Source organism: Sorex araneus, chromosome 1 (genome assembly GCF_027595985.1).
Source record: "Sorex araneus isolate mSorAra2 chromosome 1, mSorAra2.pri, whole genome shotgun sequence".
Lineage (NCBI taxonomy): Eukaryota > Metazoa > Chordata > Mammalia > Eulipotyphla > Soricidae > Sorex > Sorex araneus.
Window position 1 is genome coordinate 218,559,242 of NC_073302.1, and position 15,289 is coordinate 218,574,530.

At 37.1% G+C, this 15,289-nt stretch overlaps 1 protein-coding gene across 6 annotated transcripts in view; it reads right to left on the reverse strand.

The window, feature by feature from the left end:
• The window catches only part of TRPC4 (transient receptor potential cation channel subfamily C member 4), a 250,640-nt gene that overhangs the window by 197,717 nt on the left and 37,634 nt on the right, over positions 1–15,289 (reverse strand). The gene's annotated exons all lie outside the window — the stretch shown is intronic.

Sequence of the window (15,289 nt, forward strand, 5' to 3'; positions counted from 1 at the left end):
TAGAGATTAACAGAGTCTGAATAGGGAGCACTATGGTGGGTGTAACCAGATAAACCTAAGCTCCCGGTGGCGAGAGAAAGGACTAGCCAATGGTAACCTACACATGTCAGTCCCATTGAACATAAATTCTTTCATAAATTATCTCTAGTATTAAGTTACAGTCATTGCTAAGGAAATCTTTTTACTAATCTCCCATCAGTCTACTTTTTAGAGAATACCTCTAGGTTCATAAATGCTTATTCACCTGTATCTATACAAAGGACCTAAGGTCTCCTGGGGCAGGGAGGGGTCTCAGCCACCCCCCTCCAGGGTGCCCAGAGTGTAAGAGCCTGGCGCAGGACCTGGCGACATGGCTATGATGTGTGTCATGTTATGCTCCCTTCTGGGAGAGAAGGACGTACGACTCTGGATCATGGCTGATGACGAGATTATCTGCCGCCAGCCAGAGGTGGCTTATGGGCATGATTGCTATGTTGCCTGAACAGTATCATTTTGAGTGAAATGAATCAGAAAGAAAGAGACAGACATAGAAAGATTCCACTCATATGTGGAATATAAAGTAACAGAATGGGACACTAACACACAGGAGTAGTAGAGATAAGGACCAGGAGGTCTGCCTCACAGCTTGGAAACTGGCCTCACATGCTGGGGGAAAAGGCAGCTGAGATAGAGAAGGGAACACGTAGTAGAGAATGTTGGGAAGACCCACTCGGGTTGAAAGCTGTGTGCCAAAAGTAGACTATGAACCAAACATGATGGCCACTCAATACCTCTATTGAAAACTACAACATCCAGCAGGAGAGAGAACAAAAGGTAATGCCCTGCCACAGAGGCAGGGTGGGGTGGTGGGGGTTGGGGTGGGGGTGGTGAGAAGGATACTGGGAACATTGGTGGAGGAAAATGGGCACTGGTGGAGGGATGTGAACCAAATGCAAACATGAAAGTTCATAAGTTTGTAACTGTACCTCATGATGATTCACTAATAAAAATTTTTTAAAAATAAAGGAAAGTGTTTTATTTCAAAATAGAGTATTCAGAGTAGCAAAACTACAAAAAATAATTCCAAATGTATTTATTTAATGGTAGACCAAAGAGAAAGATTTTGAAAGTCATTGAACTGTAAGAATTTCCCATTGTAGTCTTATTCTGAATGTTAATTAAATTATGTTAATTTGGTTATTATTTCTAAAACATTCTACTTTCATTACTAAAACTAAAATATTTCAATATATTTTGTTTATTTAGATAATGAAATTGATTAGTATATCTCTAAGCTTATAAATGTAATGGAGTCTATTAAGGGAACTTTTTAAAGATTTACTGATATATTTATATTATGTGAGTAAACAAGAAGATTTATATTAGTTTTCCCACTAAAGGTGGTGGCCACATGATATTCATCTCTTATGAATTATATAAGTACAATAAAACTCATAAATATACAAGAAAACAACATTTTGAGGCATTGGAGGAAATATAATAGTAGTAAGCAGTATTTCCTGTACTTACTGATTTTATAATTTGTCACAGAATAACTGTTTTAGCACTATCGTGAGCTCCTAGATCTTGAGAACACAATAGACTCTACCATAACCAAGGATATTTAGTAGCTAATTAATCTTTTATGTTAAAAATTGAGTCTGTGAATGTTTTGAAATCCTTTATTCTCTATATTACTGAATAACCAAGTCTGATTTTACAATAAAACAATAAGTGCTTTAATATCCTTTTTAGCTAAAATTTAGTTTGTATTTCCAGTTGAGTAAGAATCCATTTCTAGCTAGGCAAAAGCCCGGGTTCTATTAGGGCTGTTTCCTCGTATCCCTAGGAATTTTTTTCTTGCTCATTGTTTGGATCTCCAGAGATTAAGATTAAAATTTTGTCCTTATAAAATGATCTCAACAAGACTAGCAATGATTAGATTGTATATTATAGGCACAGTCCACATGTAAAAACTTAATCAACCTTCAGAAAAAGGTTGGTTCTGGGGTAAGCATTAATACTACTGAGGTAAGCTTTATTCTTACTGTTCTTTGGGGTGAATTTTGAGATTAAGTAACTTGATCACTTGGGCTTGATAAATTGTTCCCTATCCTACAACCAGTTTTCCTTAGCATATCATTACATATTTTGCCTTTTATCGTTACCAGGTGACTAGTTCTCTCATATTCAAGCCCCCTAGTTCCCAGTTCTTCAGTGATTGCATTATATGTGTAGTAGATCTCTTTATTCTGAACCTCACTTCCCTAATCTCTAGCTTTCAAAGAGTTATTTTGCATCCCCTGTGACACCTCTCCAACATATCTGTGTATTCAAAAAGTAAATTATGAGGGGCTGGAGCAATAGCACAGTGTGTAGGGCATCTGCCTTGCACATGGCCAACCCAAATTTGATTCCCACATCCCATATGGTCCCCCGAGCACCGCCAGGGGCAATTCCTGAGTGCAGAGCCAGGAGTAACCCCTGTGCATCACCAGGTGTGACCCAAAAAGAAAAAAAAGTAAAATATGAAAGGCCTTGGTGACTCTCTCTCACATCCTGCTTTCAGTGTTCTCATGTATTTCCCCCTGGATGGCCAATGGCAATGGGCAGATTCCACTCGTGAATACAATTCAAGTGTCCTTAGAAGGATCTGACCTTAGAGATTAACAGAGTCTGAATAGGGAGCACTATGGTGGGTGTAACCAGATAAACCTAAGCTCCCGGTGGCGAGAGAAAGGACTAGCCAATGGTAACCTACACATGTCAGTCCCATTGAACATAAATTCTTTCATAAATTATCTCTAGTATTAAGTTACAGTCATTGCTAAGGAAATCTTTTTACTAATCTCCCATCAGTCTACTTTTTAGAGAATACCTCTAGGTTCATAAATGCTTATTCACCTGTATCTATACAAAGGACCTAAGGTCTCCTGGGGCAGGGAGGGGTCTCAGCCACCCCCCTCCAGGGTGCCCAGAGTGTAAGAGCCTGGCGCAGGACCTGGCGACATGGCTATGATGTGTGTCATGTTATGCTCCCTTCTGGGAGAGAAGGACGTACGACTCTGGATCATGGCTGATGACGAGATTATCTGCCGCCAGCCAGAGGTGGCTTATGGGCATGATTGCTATGTTGCCTGAACAGGGGGATGCAGGTAAAGTATCGCCAATCCCAATTCCATGGAATCCAGAGTTTTCAGTCACAATGTCCTGCACACCTGGGTAGCTGAAAACCCCCAGAACTCAACTGCTGCTGTGCTTATGGCTGCTTTCTACATGCTCAGACGGAGCCTCACTCATGAGTGAACCTATTCCTGGACAGTGCAGCAGCATATGCCTAACACCACGCATACTCCAAGAGTACTGCACCATATCTGATGGGGTTTAAAGTAGGAGGTATCCAATCTTAGAGGGAAATATTTTTTTACAGATATATATAGTATGTATAAGATATATGAGTCTCATATATCTCTTATACATATGAGTCTCTTGCCCCCGCACCTGGCTGTCTTCACAGGGCCCCTTGTAGGGAGTGGGCTGAGTTTCCCTTCCCGCCTGAACAGAGGCTTGGCAGCCAAAGACCTCGGAAACCCAGCCACAGCCATGTTCAAGGCCACTCTCCACATGCTTGGACGAGCCTCATGCATGAAGGAACCAGCAGAAGAACCCAGGTGTGTGAGACCCGGGGCCAATATCTCCAAGCCTGCTCGAATTGGGACTGGGCCTCTTCTGCCCAGATCCCCCATTTTCCAGTAGCTAGGCAGTCCCACCCACAAACTGCCCCTGTGCTGTGTAATCCCATCAATAGCCAACATCCAGAGACTATAAAACCAAGCTTCCGAAAGCACGTGGCCACAAAGCGGCCACACAACATCTTATAGCCTAGTTCTCCCTCTCAAAGAACCTGACAAGCTACTGAGAGCTTCTTGCCCACATGGGAGAGCCTGGCAAGCTCCCCGTGGCGTATTCATATGCCAAATACAGTAACAATGATGGGTCTCATTCTCCTGACCCTGAAAGAGCCTCTAATGTGGCACCACTGGGAAGGACAAGTAAAGAGAGGCTGCTAAAATCTCAAGGATAGGATGAATGGAGATGTTACTGGGCTTTCTTGAGAAAATTGACGGTGAACAGCATGATAGTGATAGTGTGATAGTGATAAGATACATACATACACATATACATATGCACATATGATATATACATATATGTGTATATATGGGGCTGGAGTGATAGCACAGCGGGTAGAACGTTTGCCTTGCACGTGGCTAACCTGGGTTCAATTCCTCTGTCCCTCTCAGAGAGCCCGGCAAGCTGCTGAGAGTATCCCGCCTGCACAGCAGAGCCTGGCAAGCTACCCGTGGCATATTCGATATGCCAGAAACAGTAACAAGTCTCACAATGGAGACGTTACTGGTGCCCACTCGAGCAAATTGACGAACAATGGGAGGACAATGCTACAGAGCTACAGTGTATATATATCACATATACACATATGCATATGCATATTATATATATATATATAAAATGAGCATAAGGCTTAGCCTTTAACAACATATTAGTAATCTCATATAGAAGGGCTTAATGGCTCCTGGGTGAAATACACCAATCTTCACACTCTGTCTTCTAAGGAAACTTTTTTGTCGCATTTTCAGTGGTTTGTCCTAACAAACAATACAAAATAAATTATTTTGGTTCTGCTTTGGGACAGGTGTTGGGGCTCAGGATAGAAACATCTGAAATATGGTGATGGGAATATGTAATGGTAGTGGGATTAGTGTTCAAATATTAAGTGTAATCAAATATTGTGAACTATTTTACAAAATTTAAAAAAAGCTTTTTGGTGTAACTAGCAACTAATCCCCCTCACTCTTTCTAGTCACAGTCCCTGCAAAATTGAATTCAGTTCAGTTCACTGTGTTGGAGGCAACAATATTATCTAGTCCTTTGCTCATATAAAGTGCAGCAATGGTAAATAATTAAATATGTGTCTCATTCTTAGTGTACCTAAAGCCCGTGGGGAAACTGCTTCCAGTCAAACAGACCCCATCTTGTTTCTAAGATAAGAACACTAATTCAAGGTGAAATGAATTGATCTGACTGCAACTTTAAAACTACAGTGAAGGAAACACTTTGATTACTTCAGTCAACCCCCCACACATAGCCTTTGGCATGGAGATGTTTCTACCCACAAATCTTAGTCAAGCACACTTAAAACAAATCCACAAGAGTTCATAGTAAATGACCTCAGCTTAGATCAGTCCCTGCTGAATCCTTTAACATTCCTTTATGTCCTGTTTTTGTTGGTATACACCTTGATCCTGCTTGTTGGGCCTAGACTGGAATAATTCCTTGGCTCATATAAACACCTTCTAATTATATTTTAGCTTCTTCTAAAGTCAACAGCAGTCGGAAGGTTAAAGTTCAATGGGATTTTGCTGCAAGGCAATTCTCTTTTTTCTGTTTTTGGAAAGTAATGCTGATGGAATATTTTATTTATTTATTTTTTAATTTTTTATTGTGGAAAGTTACAAAGTTACAAAGTTTTCAGGTTTAAATCTCAGTTATACAATGCTCGAATACCCATCCCTTCACCAGTGCTCATATTCCACCACCAAGAATCCCAGTATAGCTCCACCCCGCCCCCTCACACCCCAACCCCCCCCACGCCCCTAGCCCCCCCACCCTAAGCCCCCCCCGCCTGTGTAACTAACAAATTTCACTTTACTTTCACTTTGATTGCATACAATATTTCAACAAAACTCACTATTATTGTTTGGAGAGTCTCTCCCCTAAAGTCAGACCTGCTGAAAAGGAAGCATTAGATAATTTGTTTTCCATTGCTGAGGATGAAGAAGTATGAGGTCGAGTGACCACACTTAGCGGCCTCTCAGTTTTGGGTTTCTGTAATTTAGTATTTTAGTAACTAAGTCCAGAGAGATATCTGCCAGAAGTTGCATCGTTGCCAACTTGTACTTCTCAGTTACATTATATTCCACATAGTTGACAGAAAAGTGGAAGGCATAAATATTAGAAAAGGTAATCTCTTGCTTTGGTCTTGAACTTTTAAATCTTTAACTTAATCTTATTATGCACTTTGAATTACCAAGTGAGTTTATATTCTACATTGAACTCAAATATCAATTATGCAGATCGAAAGCAAATGAGCTTTTAACTCGAATGCTTAAAACATTCTTAATGAAGTTTCAATATGAACAAAGAATTAAGTATTCCTTAAGTACCTCAAACAAATATGAGGTATTTAATAAAAGATTAATTTATTTAGCAAAACATTTTCCAGGTTATTAAATTATTGTCTAATTTAATGATAGATTTGTGTCCAGTGAAGTTTGTTATCCTGTATAATCATTAGCCCATTGACTCTGTAATTACAAAAGTGATTACAAAAGTAATCACTTTTAATGACATAAACCTTTTTAATGACATACTTTTAAAAAATATTCATCCCTGAAGTTTATGTCCTTAATATATTGGCAATGAATAATTTAAGACTACACTTAAAGGAGTTTTTGTGAACAGGCATTTTAGCATTTTATTTAAATTAATTAGCTCTAGCTTTGGGATATTTAACAGATATAATCATACTGTTTACATAAGAGGCATGGTTTACTTTCCTCCAAGTCTTCAATTATGTTTTAGCTAAATGAAACTAGTTTTCTTCAAGTCAAATTTATTCTGTTATCATGAGAATTAGCTTACTAGTTTTAACGTAAGAAAGTAGAAAGAGTATAGACTAGCGAAATCTCTATAACCACAGCTACATTACAAAAAGCTCTTAGTTCTACAACCTTTGGTTTTTGGTTTGCGGGGTTTAACTTATTTATTTATTTGTTTATTTATTTTTGCTTCTTGTTATATGCTTGATTTATAAACCTACTGAAAAACACAAGGTTTACTCTAATTCTAGAAGATATAATCACATATTATCTATGCACATTAGTTCATTAGTCTTGTAAAAACTTGCTATTTGTTAAAAGTAACATAAAAGCAAAACTGGAAAGGATTAGTTTTGTAATTTTTATTCAAAATTAAAATAGCAAATTTAGAAAAATTTTACATGCATTGATGAGATAGATAGATTAAAAGTTAAAACATCTATATGTATATATTTGCATCTATAAAGCATTTTGTCAGCATAAAATAAAAAAAATTGAAGATCCAAATATAATTGGTGATACATTAAATCAGATGTTTGACACATACTGCCTTCTTCCACTGAAACCAACACTGTCAAGTGTTTGGAAGTAAGATAATCATTATTATGCAATTTCTTCATTTTGTGCATAAAACTTTACTGAAGATTATATTATACAAGGGCTGCATATTTAACTAAGAATCAGTTTAGTGCTTGTTTTTAAATGCTACAGAATGATATAGTGTTTAAAAATGCACAGTACTGGAATAAAGATAGACTTACAGACCAATGGAACAGAACAGAGTCCAGAGTTAACGCTCCTTGGATGATGGACAGTTAATCTACAACAAGGGCCTAAGTATATAAAGTGGAGCAAATAAAATCTCTTTTAGCTACTGGTGTTGGGAAAAAGATAGCCATATGTATAAAACAAAAAAATTAGAATTATAACTCATACTAGTCAAAAAGTAAGGTAAAAGTGAGTAAAAGATCTCAAAATTTGGCCAGAATCCATAAAATAACAATACTACACTGTCATCCCGTTGCTCATTGATTTGTTTGAGCGGGCACCAGTAATGTCTCTCATTCAGAGACTTATTGTTACTGTTTTTGGCATATCCAATACACCATGGGTAGCTTTCCAGGCTCTGCCCTGCGAGGGAGATACTCTCTATAGCTTGCTGGGCTCTCCGAGAGGGGTGGAGGAATCGGACACGGGTCGGCCATGTGAAAGGCGAATGCCCTACTGCTGTGCAATTACTCCAGCCCATAAAATAAATTGAAGAAAAGTCCATCAGAAATCTCCAGGAAATAGACTAAATTCAATAAGATGGAATGAAGACAACAAAACAAAAATATACAGTACCACATCAAATTAAAAAGCTTTTCTGTACAGATAAAGAAATTTAAGTACTAATAAAAAGACATCCGACTGAATGGGAGAAAATATTTCACATAATATATAAGATATAGGGCTACTATCTAAGATTCATAAAGCACTCACAAAACTAAGCAACAACAAAATCCAATGAGGAACTAGAGAGAAATTGCAGGGACAGAATGACGACATTGTATGCTGCAGATCTGGATTTGATACTTGGCACTCATCTTGTACCACAGATCCCACCAAGAGTGATCCTTCAGAAGAGAGCCAGGAGTAAGTCCTGAGCATTGTTGGGTGTAGGAGAACACTGATTTGTCCTTCCCCCCTTGCCACAATAGCTTAGGTTTAAACACTCCCGGAGACACTCCCTTCCTGGGTTTATCTGTAAACTCTTCTCTGCACCCTCCTTCCCAACCACTTAATCACCTTTTCCCTAATCAGATTCTGTTATCTTGTAAGATCAGATCCTTTTAAGGACTCTGAATTTGTATTATAAGTTAGTGTCTTTTGCATAGTTTACCTTAAAGCAATGTCCTTTCTGTATAAACACAGGAAGACAGTTAATATTATGCTCTTGTAACTTGGGAATTGATTGACTTCGAATAATATTTAATCCTGGACATCTGCTTTCTCAACTCAGTTGCCCTTATTTTCTAGCACCTCAAAAGCAGAGTCCCAACAAGGGACAGAATGGACCCAGGGCAAGCTGTAAACTACCCTGGCATCGAAATGGGCCAGGCCAAAGCGCCACAATACTCAACTATAAGTTGAGAGCATGGCCATGGACAATGTGATCATGATCCAAAGATAATGACGAGATTAGGACACTGCTGGGGTTAGGAAGATTAATCTGGCCTGAGTACTGTGGTCTGGAATGTATAGTGAGATATCCTCAGGAAAAAACAAACTTTAAGGTTATATATTCTGTATGTGCTCATACAGAATGACATTGCTAGGAACATTAGAAGTAGATTTACTACAACTATAAGTGGATTGCTAATTGAGGAAAGAAGAAATCGAAACACCCTTGTTCAGATCCCACCCTTGAGCAGATCTCCTAGTAATCTCCTTAGATGAGATTTTGTCCTTGAGGAGTGGTCTTACCTCTTTGTTGATGTATTAATGTCCCGATCCACCTTTGTGTTACCATCCTATGTGATTGCTATATAAACTAAGACTGTAGGAGAAGTAAGGGAGAAGACACAGAAGTAGGGGAAACACACAGAGGCTCGCGCAAGAGATAAGCAGATGGAAATTGGAATAAACTGCAACTGATACCAACCAGCCTGGCACTCATTCCTTCCTCCGCCTGCCTCCTCGAGGTGGGAGAAGCAGTGTGAGATTACCAAACTCAGGCAGTGGGAGAGTTAGAGCCCCACTGCTTGGCCTCTTTTGTGAACACACAGTTGGGTAAACTACCTTCCATCAAAAAAAAATGTTCAATGACATCCAAAAATGGAGAGAGGATATGTACAGACACTTTCCCAAAGAAGCAACAATGAAAAAGTTTCCATCATCACTCGTGGCTAGGGAGATGCAAATGAAAACAACATTGGCATGAGAATGGCACATATTAAAACGTCTTCAAACACCTTGTATTGATGGAAGTGTGATAAGAAAGGAACACTCATTCACTGTTGGTGAGAATATCATACAGAAAGCAATGTAAAACTCTCTCTAAAAAATAGGAACAGAATTCCCATTCAACCCAGTGATACCAGTTCTTGACCTCTAGCCTAAAACATAAAGCCATTAATTTGAAAGGTCATGTGCACACATATGTTCATAGCAGCAATTAGTACAAAAGCCAAGATATGGATATATAACCCAAATGCCCAAGTACAGATGAATGGATCAAGAAGTTTTGGTATATACCATTATGGAACATTATGTAGTTCTAAGCAAAAACAAAATTTTCCACAACATGGGTGCAACTAGAGGATATCATGCTGAATTAAGTCAATCAGAAGGAAAGGGATAAATATAGAATAATCTCACTCATTTGTGGGACATAAATACACACAGCAACATAGCGACAAAGGGCCAAAGGCAATAAATGGGAGAACTGATCCACAAAACTTAGCTTTGGGGAGAAGAGTTGAAAGGAGAGGTATTGGCATTCTTTGCTGAGACAGATGGGTACGCTGGTACAGTGTTAGAATTAGGTACATGGGAAATCATCATTAATAATTGTGTAAATAACAGTACTTTAATTAATAAACATGCTTTAAAATTTTACCTAATGAATAGATACAGTGGAAGATAATCTTAAAAGGAGGTTATTTACAATCAGTGCTTATTAATCTACTTTTGAAATCTAGTAAAGTGTGTAGCTAAAATCATCAGGGCTTTCTATATGATGAGATTTTTAATTTGGTTCAGTCCATCTTCCTATGTGTGATGATTAATTTTACAGGTCATTCACCATGATGGGGCCAAATGGTAACCATGTACATGGTTACACATTATTTCTGGGAGGTCTTTCCAGAAAGAGATTAGCCTCTGAATCATTGTTCTTCCTAATGTAGGTGAGTAGCATCCAATCTGTTGGGAGTCCGAATGTAGCAAAATGGCAAAAAAAAAGACAACTGACTCTTCTTTCCTTGCCTGATTGCCGAGCTAACACACTCATTTTTCTTCTTCAACTAACTTTAAACCACCTGTGGTTCTGGTTCTCAGATCAGATCTTCAAACTTAAGCTTAAATTCATGCCTTTTCTTCCCTACATACAGCTTGAATTACATTGGCTCTTTTGAGCTTTGAGCTTGCAGATAGCTGATCTTCTCAGCCTTCTCAGGCCTTCTCAGTCTCCAAAAATTGTTGTGAGCTCATTACCTATTATATATTAATATACGAGCTGGGGAAATAACTTAAGTAGTAAAATACGTACAATTTATGTGCCAGACATGAAATTTGATCACTGGCAATGCATCACCATTAGCACAGCTAAAAAACTGGGTATAGCTCCCACTGGACATCTTCTTTAACCCCCACTGTCTTGCATCAGCACCACTGGTCCAGAGCACCAAGTCATAAGATCTGCACATTAAGACCAGGCATTGAAAAAGAGAACCCAGCCCTACCTGCTAACCCAGTTACCAATGTATTGGGTGTGACTTTTATGATACAACATTATTAAAAATTTTATAAATGAATAAAAATATTTCTTAAATAGTTATACAATATATAAGCAAATATATTAAGACAAATTCAAATTTTTATTAATTCCATTTTATTAGAGAAACTATAAAATACATACACCTTTCGCTGTTTATTTTCCCTTTTTTTAGAAATGCTTCTTTACTAGCCACACTGCATTTTTCAGTAACAAAGAATTTTTGCTTAGTAAGAACTAGTTTGTACCCTTGTGTTAATATTTCAGTCACTTAGTTCTGACCAGAATTATTTAATTTCATTTTGTTTCTCATGTATAAAATGCAATACTACTATCTCAGAACTTTGTATTAAAAGATTGAGATAAAATAAGCTAGTGGAGTACAGTGTCACTCTTTAGAAGATATATAACACATGCTAATTCAGCTTTAGATGCGATTTTTGTTTCTTGTTATCTCCAAAGTTCAGGAGTCTAATTTATCCAAAGTTTACTGCAATTAGTACTTTGAAATCCAGTAGCTAGAAATGAAAACTCACATTTGGTTTCAATAACCTCTTTTCTATTATTACAAGGCTAAAATGCTAGATCTTTATTACTCCCGATTTTAAAAGTAACAAGAAAAGGTGCTTTCATTTTTGAACCTTTTGCCACTATGCCTCAAGTGGCCCACTTTCTGTTCCCAAAGACTTTGTCTACCTGCTCAAATACTAATGTCCACATACAGAGTGGTTACTCTATAAATGCAAAATGAGTTAAAAAAATGAGTCAATTACATAGGCAGTATTCAGCAGATGGTAATTATATTGTTTCTCTGGATTTCTATCTTATATTTATAAATTCAAAAGATGACTTGTAAGTTTTTTATCTTTAAACTGAGTTGAAATTCTTTTAAACTAAAACAAAAGTATATTGATGCACATACGATATATTCCATAATATTTGATTAAAATGCATTTATTTCTATATTTGCATTCACCATATTTTAATTCAATGAATATTGAAATTAATTATATACACTTAACTTTCAACTACTGGAGAGAAACTGGTCACTGGATTCAAAGTTTATGAAGGGAACAGTTACTAATAATCTATTATCATCCCATACACTTAATATTTAACTTTGGCTGCTTTAGTTCTATGACACCAAAGAAGTATGAGTGCCTCAAAATATTAATATACAATACATATCTATAATTGTATATATAATTATATATACTAAAGATATTTTTAGAAATTTAATCTAGGCAGATAAGAGGTGTTATGATAAAATCTGTTGTAAACTTGTATAGAAATAAAATATCACTCACTTATTATATTAACAGAAAAAAACTAAGAGGTCTGTCACTGTATCATTGTCATCCCGTTGCTCATCGATGCTCGAGTGGGCACCAGTAATGTCTCCATTGAGAGACTTGTTGATACTGTTTTTGGCATATCGAATACACCACAAGGAGCTTGCCAGGCTCTGCCCTGCGGGGGAGATACTCTTGGTAGCTTTCGGGTCTCTTGGAGAGGGGTGGAGGAATCAAACCCAGGCCAGCCGCGTGCAAGGCGAATGCCCTACCTGCTGCGTTATCGCTCCAACAGGACACTAAATAAAGATAATTTATTTGTTCCTCTAACTGGAGAATGGACTAGATTGGTATAAAGAAATTGTCTCCTTTGTCTGGCATTATCTACAATGAAAGAGCATGTAAAATTCCATATAAAGTAGCTGTGTGAATGGACATATTATAGTGGATGTTTTACTACATCATTGTCATACCACTATGCTAGAATTACAACTGAGAACATAGAAAGAAAGGAAGAGAGAAAGAAAAGGAAGGAAGAAAGAAAGAAAGAAAGAAAGAAAGAAAGAAAGAAAGAAAGAAAGAAAGAAAGAAAGAAAGAAAGAAAGAAAGGAGAAGGAAAGAAAGAAAGGAGAAGGAAAGAAGGAAAGAAAGAGAGAAAGGAAGAGAGATATAGAGGGAGGGAGGAAGGAAGGGAGGGAGGACAGAGAAAGAAAAGAGAGAAAGAAGAGAGAGAGAAGGAAAGAGAAAGAAATAGAGAGGAAAGAGATAAAGAAAAGAGGAAGAGAGATTAAAAAAGAGAAAGAAAGAGAGAAAGAGAAATCTGAAAGGCACATTATCTGTTAGGTCTAGTGTCATGAAGAGTAAATAAAGTAAACAAAGCCACATTTAGAAAGATTCATGGATAATGGTGGTCTCCATAGAGAGCTAATATTTAAGCTGTATTTTAAACAATTAGAAAAGATTTGGTGTGGGGGGGGGAAACTAGGTCATTTTTTTGTTTTGTTTTGTTTTGTTTTGATTTTTGAACTACATTCAGTTATGCCCAGGGCATACTCTTGGCTCTGCTCTCAAGCATCACTCCTAGCGGGGCTCAAGGAACCATACACAGTGTCAGGAATCAAACCTGGGTCTGCTACGTGCAAGGCAAATGCTGTACTATTGCTTACCTGTACCTGCTGTACTATCGCTCTGGTCCCATAGAAAGTCATTTTAAAAATATAAAATCAAGAAAAAGGGATTAAAAACATAAAAGTTCATGTTTATGTAGCAAAAGAATTTGATTTGATAGAAATTTGGAAATGATGTATCAATCAGTGAAATGAATTATAAGATAAACTCTCACTGTAATGTATATTATTAAAAGGTTTAGCAAATGCCTAATCTGCGCTAGGAACTGAAAATATAACACTCGCATTGTTTTCTTTCAACTGTTTATTTCATAATTTTAGATTAACAAAGAGTTACAAAACACTTTAATTTCCTTAGTTTATCTTAGTTTCAATATTTTACAGGAGCAAAAGTAAGAAATTTACTTTAGTAAAATTGTACGAACTAGAGACACAATTTGAATTTCACCATCTTTTTCAATCCACATTGGATTGAGTTATGTCTCTTTAATCTAGTTTTTGACTGTTTCCTAATCTCTTCTTGCCTGTCATAAACTTTACACTTCTGAAGATTACTGGTTAGGTATTTTATAGAGCATCCCATCAGTTTAGGTTTACCTGCTTCCCTCATGGTTAGATTGGTATTATGTATTCAGGAAAGGATTGCCACAAAGGCAATGTGGCCAGCGTGCTGCATCATTGTGTTAATAATTTACCATGGTTTCTGAGCCCTTGATTAGACTGTCTTCAGCTTTCTCTACTTTTACCCAATTTTAATTGGTAGAAGCCAGTCAAAGTTTAACTTGTGCAGAATGAGAATTTAGCAGACCATGTAGGTAAGGTTATAAAGGACCACTACAGTATATTTTTAAAGCATAACAAAAATTATTAAATATTTTTAAGATACTTTGAGAGAACACAGACATTCCTTTTTCTATCAACATTCTGTCCACTGATTTGGGTATCTGCCCATAGATCATGTCAGCAGCAATTATCATTATCATGCTCCAGTGGTGATTATTTCTCTCATTACTACCACACTCATTTCTTGGAATTCTACTTTAAACAAAATAGGTCATTTCTACTCCAATGCATATAATCATCTAAACTTATGGACAGTTGCTTTAATCTTGAGTTGTAATATAGAACTATTTTTATTTCTTATATCATTCTTTTTCAGCTTTAGCTTTCAGGGTTTTTGGTTTTTAAGTTGACACCTGTATTCTTTTCTTTTTAATTACTTTTAAAAAGATACCTCCTTATGTCATGGCACTACAATATAGTGTGACTTATCTGTGGTCCTTCTGCTTCATTCCTGGAAGCAACAATTTCTCGTAATATCCGCATTCTTATCAGAGTGCAGAATAGATAAATTAATATCTGGGTTTCAGGTGACCTTGCTGCTACTGGACTGCCAATTCTAGCATGACCCTTACTTGTAACTTGTTTTTTTTTTTTGACAGCGTGAAGCCTAACTCTTATTATGTGCAAGTTAATAGCTCATTTGTTTAATATGATTGAAATATAAAATTATTTTATAATTGCTAGACTATACCCCAGTGAGAAACAAGAAGTTTACCAACTGCAGTATGGTATAAATTATTTGTGACTCCAGCCTTATACAATTTAAATAAATTGTTTCTTTTCAAACATTACTTAACTCCTTGGCAGAGTCTCTTGACCCTGCACCTGGCTGTTTTCACTGGGGCCACTCAGAGTGATGTGGGTTGTTTCCCTTCCCATCCAGAGCAGCCCTGG